Source organism: Ascaphus truei, unplaced genomic scaffold (genome assembly GCF_040206685.1).
Source record: "Ascaphus truei isolate aAscTru1 unplaced genomic scaffold, aAscTru1.hap1 HAP1_SCAFFOLD_1548, whole genome shotgun sequence".
Lineage (NCBI taxonomy): Eukaryota > Metazoa > Chordata > Amphibia > Anura > Ascaphidae > Ascaphus > Ascaphus truei.
The window spans coordinates 68341-75980 of record NW_027454437.1 but is presented as its reverse complement, the minus strand read 5'-3'; positions in this window follow the sequence as shown (position 1 = coordinate 75980).

The following is a 7640-nucleotide window of genomic DNA, read 5'->3' as shown; positions in this document are numbered from 1 at the left end:
TGCTCCCCCCTTACACCCCACTGCTCCCCCCCTTACACCCCACTGCTCCTCCCCTTACACCCCACTGCTCCCCCCCTTACACCCCACTGCTCCCCCCCATTACACTTTACTGCTCCCCCCCTTACACCCCACCGCTCCCCCCCTTACACCCCACTGCTCCTCCCCTTACACCCCACTGCTCCCCCCCTTACACCCCACTGCTCCCCCCCTTACACCCCACTGCTCCCCCCCCTTACACCCCACTGCTCCTCCCCTTACACCCCACTGCTCCCCCCCTTACACCCCACTCCTCCCCCCTTAAACCCCACTCCTCCCCTTACACCCCACTGCTCCCCCCCTTACACCCCACTCCTCCCCCCCTTAAACCCCACTCCTCCCCCCCTTAAACCCCACTCCTCCCCCCCTTACACCCCACTGCTCCCCCCCTTACACCCCACTGCTAACCCCCCTTACACCCCACTGCTAACCCCCCTTACACCCCACTGCTAATCCCCCTTACACCCCACTGCTAATCCCCCTTACACCCCACTGCTCCCCCCCTTACACCCCACTGCTCCCCCCCTTACACCCCACTGCTCCCCCCCTTACACCCCACTGCTCCCCCCCTTACACCCCACTGCTCCCCCCCTTACACCCCACTGCTCCTCCCCTTACACCCCACTGCTCCTCCCCTTACACCCCACTGCTCCCCCCTTACACCCCACTGCTCCTCCCCTTACACCCCACTGCTCCTCCCCTTACACCCCAATGCTCCTCCCCTTACACCCCACTGCTCCTCCCCTTACACCCCACTGCTCCTCCCCTTACACCCCACTGCTCCTCCCCTTACACCCCACTGCTCCTCCCCTTACACCCCACTGCTCTTCCCCTTACACCCCACTGCTCCTCCCCTTACACCCCACTGCTCCTCCCCTTACACCCCACTGCTCCTCCCCTTACACCCCACTGCTCCTCCCCTTACACCCCACTGCTCCTCCCCTTACACCCCACTGCTCCTCCCCTTACACCCCACTGCTCCCCCCCTTACACCCCATTGCTCCCCCTTACACCCCACTGCTCCCTATTACACCCCACTGCTCCCCCATTACACCCCACGGCTCCCCTCTTACACCCCACTGATCCCCCTTACACCCCACTGCTCCTCCCCTTATACCCCCACTGCTCCCCCCCTACACCCCACTGCTCCCCCCTACACCCCACTGCTCCCCCCTACACCCCACTGCTCCCCCTTACACCCCACTGCTCCCTCATTACACCCCAAGGCTCCCCTCTTACACCCCACTGCTCCTCCTTACACCCCACTGCTCCTCCCCTTACACCCCACTGCTCCTCCCCTTACACCCCACTGCTCCTCCCCTTACACCCCACTGCTCCCCCCTTGCACCCCACTGCTTCCCCCCTTGCACCCCACTGCTCCCCCCCTTGCACCCCACTGCTCCCCCCCTTGCACCCCACTGCTCCTCCCCTTACACCCCACTGCTCCTCCCCTTACACCCCACTGCTCCTCCCCTTACACCCCACTGCTCCCCCCCTTACACCCCACTGCCCCCTATTACACCCCATTGCTCCCCCTTACACCCCACTGCTCCCTATTACACCCCACTGCTTCCCCTTACACCCCACTGCCCCCTTACACTGTACTGCCCCCTCCCCCTTACACCCCACTTATTCACTGTCAGGTTATACTCTGTTGGTGTATAGCCTGCCACTATAACCAGACTGTATTTGTGCACTGCCAGGCCAGAGAGAAGGAAGTCACACGCACACACGTGTCAGAGAGAAGGAAGTCACACGCACACACGTGTCAGAGAAGTAAATCACACACACGTGTCAGAGAAGTAAATCACACACACACGTCAGAGAAGGAAATCACACGCACACGTGTCAGAGAGAAGGAAATCACACACGCACACGTGTCAGAGAAGTAAATCATACCCACACACACACGTCAGAGAAGGAAGTCACACGCACACACGTGTCAGAGAAGTAAATCACACCCACACACACGCACACGTGTCAGAGAGAAGGAAATCACACACACGTGTCAGAGAGAAGAAAATTACACGCACATACGTGTCAGAGAAGTAAATCACACCCACACACACGTCAGAGAAGGAAATCACACGCACACGTGTCAGAGAAGTAAATCACACCCACACACACACACACACACGTGTCAGAGAGAAGAAAATCACACGCACACACGTGTCAGAGAAGTAAATCACACCCACACACACACGTCAGAGCAGGAAATCACACGCACACGTGTCAGAGAAGAAAATGACACATACATGTCAGAGAGAAGAAAATCACATGCGCACACACACGTCAGGGAAGGAAATCACATGCGCACACGTGCCAGAGAGAAGGAAATCACACGCGCGCACGTGCCAGAGACAAGGAAATCACACGTGCACACACACACGTCAGAGAAGGAAATCACATGCGCACACGTGCCAGAAAGAAGGAAATCACACTCACACTGGTGCCAGAGAGAAGGAAATCACACACGCACACGTGCCAGAGAGAAGGAAATCACACCTACACACACACGTTAGAGAAGGAAATCACACATGCACCCACACACTTGTCAGAGAAGGAAATCACACGCACAGGTGTCAGAGAGAAGGAAATCACACACACGTGCCAGATAGACGAAAATCACACGCACGCATACGTGTCGGAGAGAAGGAAATCACACGCGTCAGAGAGAAGGAAATCACACGTGTCAGAGAAGGAAATCACACGCGCACACGTGACAGAGAGGACATCACATGCACACACGTGCCAGAGAGAAGGAAATCACACGCACACACGTCTCAGAGAGAAGGAAATCACACCCACACACACACATCAGAGAAGGAAATCACACGCACACACATGTGCCAGAGAGAAGGAAATCACACACACGTGTCAGAGAGAAGGAAATCAGACGCACACATGGGTCAGAGAAGGAAATCACACGCACACGTGCGCCAGAGAGAAGGAAATCACACACGTGTCAGAGAGAAGGAAATCACACGCACACGTCAGAGAAGGAAATCACACGCAAACACGTGTCCGAGAGAAGAAAATCACACGTGCACACGTGTCAGGGAGAAGGAAATCACACACGTGTCAGATAGAAGGAAAACACACGTGTCAGAGAGAAGGAAATCACACGTGCACACTTGTCAGAGAAAGAAATCACACGCACACACGTGTAAGAGAAGGAAATCACACGCGTCAGAGGATATCACACGCACACACGTGTCAGAGAAGGAAATCACACACGTTTCAGAGAGGAGAAAATCACACACACACGTCAGAGAGGACGAAATCACACTCACACGTGTAAGGGAAGGAAATCACACACGCACACACGTGTCAGAGAGAAGGAAATCACACACACGTGTCAGAGAAGGAAATCACACGCGCACACGTGTCAGAGAAGGAAATCACACGTGTCAGAGAGAAGGAAGTCACACGCACACACGTGTCAGAGAGAAGGAAATCACACACACGTGCCAGATAGAAGGCAATCACACGCGCACACGCGTGTCAGAAAGAAGGAAATCACACGCGTCAAGAGAAGGAAATCACACACACGTGCCAGATAGAAGGCAATCACACGCGCGCACGAGTGTCAGAGAGGAGGAAATCACACGCACACACGTGTCAGAGAGGAAATCACATGCACACACGTCTCAGAGAAGGAAATCACACACGTGACAGAGAGAAGGAAATCACACGCACACACGTGTCAGCGAGAAGGAAATCACACGTGTCAGAGAGAAGGAAATGTACTCGCTGTTGTGTCCTTACTTACAAATGTCATTTTTTCCAGCTCAACTTGGGTGTTATCTACTTGTTGTACTTTAAGGCTCTTTCTACGCTGGGTAATTTGTGCCCACGATCCAGAAACCCGTCACCATCTCTACACCATGCTCCCTCACACTCACACAGCGCCCCCCAGCGGGTTACACCATGCTCCCTCACACTCACACAGCGCCCCCCAGCGGGTTACACCATGCTCCCTCACACTGCGCCCCCCCAGCGGGTTACACCATGCTCCCTCACACTCACACAGCGCCCCCCAGCGGGTTACACCATGCTCCCTCACACTCACACAGCGCCCCCCAGCGGGTTACAGCATGCTCCCTCACACTCACACAGCGCCCCCCAGCGGGTTACAGCATGCTCCCTCACACTCACAGTCACACAGCGCCCCCCAGCGGGTTACAGCATGCTCCCTCACACTCACAGTCACACAGCGCCCCCCAGCGGGTTACAGCATGCTCCCTCACACTCACAGTCACACAGCGCCCCCCAGCGGGTTACAGCATGCTCCCTCACACTCACAGTCACACAGCGCCCCCCAGCGGGTTACAGCATGCTCCCTCACACTCACAGTCACACAGCGCCCCCCCAGCGGGTTACAGCATGCTCCCTCACACTCACAGTCACACAGCGCCCCCCCAGCGGGTTACAGCATGCTCCCTCACACTCACAGTCACACAGCGCCCCCCAGCGGGTTACAGCATGCTCCCTCACACTCACAGTCACACAGCGCCCCCCAGCGGGTTACAGCATGCTCCCTCACACTCACAGTCACACAGCGCCCCCCCAGCGGGTTACAGCATGCTCCCTCACAGTCACACAGCGCCCCCCAGCGGGTTACAGCATGCTCCCTCACACTCACAGTCACACAGCGCCCCCCAGCGGGTTACAGCATGCTCCCTCACACTCACAGTCACACAGCAGCCCCCCAGCGGGTTACACCATGCTCCCTCACACTCACACTCACACAGCGCCCCCCAGCGGGTTACACCATGCTCCCTCACAGTCACACAGCGCCCCCCAGCGGGTTACAGCATGCTCCCTCACACTCACAGTCACACAGCGCCCCCCAGCGGGTTACAGCATGCTCCCTCACAGTCACACAGCGCCCCCCAGCGGGTTACAGCATGCTCCCTCACACTCACAGTCACACAGCGCCCCCCAGCGGGTTACAGCATTCTCCCTCACACTCACAGTCACACAGCAGCCCCCAGCGGGTTACAGCATGCTCCCTCACACTCACAGTCACACAGCGCCCCCCAGCGGGTTACAGCATGCTCCCTCACACTCACACTCACACAGCAGCCCCCCAGCGGGTTACAGCATTCTCCCTCACACTCACACAGCGCCCCCCAGCGGGTTACAGCGTGCTCCCTCACACTCACAGTCACACAGCGCCCCCCAGCGGGTTACAGCATGCTCCCTCCCACTCACAGTCACACAGCAGCCCCCCAGCGGGTTACAGCATGCTCCCTCCCACTCACAGTCACACAGCGCCCCCCAGCGGGTTACAGCATGCTCCCTCACACTCACAGTCACACAGCGCCCCCCAGCGGGTTACAGCATTCTCCCTCACACTCACAGTCACACAGCGCCCCCCAGCGGGTTACAGCATTCTCCCTCACACTCACACAGCGCCCCCCAGTGGGTTACAGCATGCTCCCTCACACTCACAGTCACACAGCGCCCCCCAGCGGGTTACAGCATTCTCCCTCACACTCACAGTCACACAGCAGCCCCCCAGCGGGTTACAGCATTCTCCCTCACACTCACAGTCACACAGCGCCCCCCAGCGGGTTACAGCATGCTCCCTCACACTCACAGTCACACAGCAGCCCCCTAGCGGGTTACAGCACGCTCCCTCACACTCACAGTCACACAGCGCCCCCCAGCGGGTTACAGCACGCTCCCTCACACTCACAGTCACACAGCAGCCCCCCAGCGGGTTACAGCACGCTCCCTCACACTCACAGTCACACAGCGCCCCCCAGCGGGTTACAGCACGCTCCCTCACACTCACAGTCACACAGCGCCCCCCAGCGGGTTACAGCATGCTCCCTCACACTCACAGTCACACAGCGCCCCCCAGCGGGTTACAGCACGCTCCCTCACACTCACAGTCACACAGCAGCCCACCAGCGGGTTACAGCATTCTCCCTCACACTCACACAGCGCCCCCCAGCGGGTTACAGCATTCTCCCTCACACTCACACAGCGCCCCCCAGCGGGTTACAGCGTGCTCCTGCCCCCCAGCGGGTTACAGCGTGCTCCTGCCCCCCAGCGGGTTACAGCACGCTCCTGCCCCCCAGCGGGTTACAGCGCGCTCCTGCCCCCCAGCGGGTTACAGCGTGCTCCTGCCCCCCAGCGGGTTACAGCGTGCTCCTGCCCCCAGCGGGTTACAGCGTGCTCCTGCCCCCCAGCGGGTTACAGCGTGCTCCTGCCCCCCAGCGGGTTACAGCGTGCTCCTGCCCCCCAGCGGGTTACAGCGTGCTCCTGCCCCCCAGCGGGTTACAGCGTGCTCCTGCCCCCCAGCGGGTTACAGCACGCTCCTGCCCCCCAGCGGGTTACAGCACGCTCTTGCCCCCCAGCAGGTTACAGCACGCTCCTGCCCCCCAGCGGGTTACAGCGCGCTCCTGCCCCCCAGCGGGTTACAGCGTGCTCCTGCCCCCCAGCGGGTTACAGCGTGCTCCTGCCCCCCAGCGGGTTACAGCGCGCTCCTGCCCCCCAGCGGGTTACAGCGTGCTCCTGCCCCCCAGCAGGTTACAGCGTGCTCCTGCCCCCCAGCGGGTTACAGCGTGCTCCTGCCCCCCAGCGGGTTACAGCGCGCTCCTGCCCCCCAGCGGGTTACAGCATGCTCCTTCACACTCACAGTCACACAGCGCCCCCCAGCGGGTTACAGCATTATCCCTCACACTCACACTCACACAGCGCCCCCCAGCGGGTTACAGCATGCTCCCTCACACTCACAGTCACACAGCAGCCCACCAGCGGGTTACAGCATTCTCCCTCACACTCACAGTCACACAGCGCCCCCCAGCGGGTTACAGCATTATCCCTCACACTCACACTCACACAGCAGCCCACTAGCGGGTTACAGCATTCTCCCTCACACTCACAGTCACACAGCGCCCCCCAGCGGGTTACAGCGTGCTCCTGCCCCCCAGCGGGTTACAGCACGCTCCTGCCCCCCAGCGGGTTACAGCGCGCTCCTGCCCCCCAGCGGGTTACAGCGCGCTCCTGCCCCCCAGCGGGTTACAGCGCGCTCCTGCCCCCCAGCGGGTTACAGCGCGCTCCTGCCCCCCAGCGGGTTACAGCGCGCTCCTGCCCCCCAGCGGGTTACAGCGCGCTCCTGCCCCCCAGCGGGTTACAGCGCGCTCCTGCCCCCCAGCGGGTTACAGCGCGCTCCTGCCCCCCAGCGGGTTACAGCACGCTCCTGCCCCCCAGCGGGTTACAGCGTGCTCCTGTTACTTTGCTACTTGCAAATCGTGGGTACAGCAATGGGGAGCAATGTGGCACCATCCTATGCCAATCTTTACATGTCCAATTCTGAAGAAAAGTACATTCTCAATACACGATATCATGAAAAAAATGCTCTTTTACTATCGCTATATCGACGACCTGCTCATCATTTGGGAGGGAACTGAAAACGAGCTGGAAGAGTTCTTTACACACTTAGGAACATTACCAACACCGCTCACGTTCACCAATAATTGGAGCAAAACGCAAATATCGTATTTAGATGTACTAAGTAATTATGATGGACATGAGCTGCACACAGACGTATTTAGATGTACTAAGTAATTATGATGGACATGAGCTGC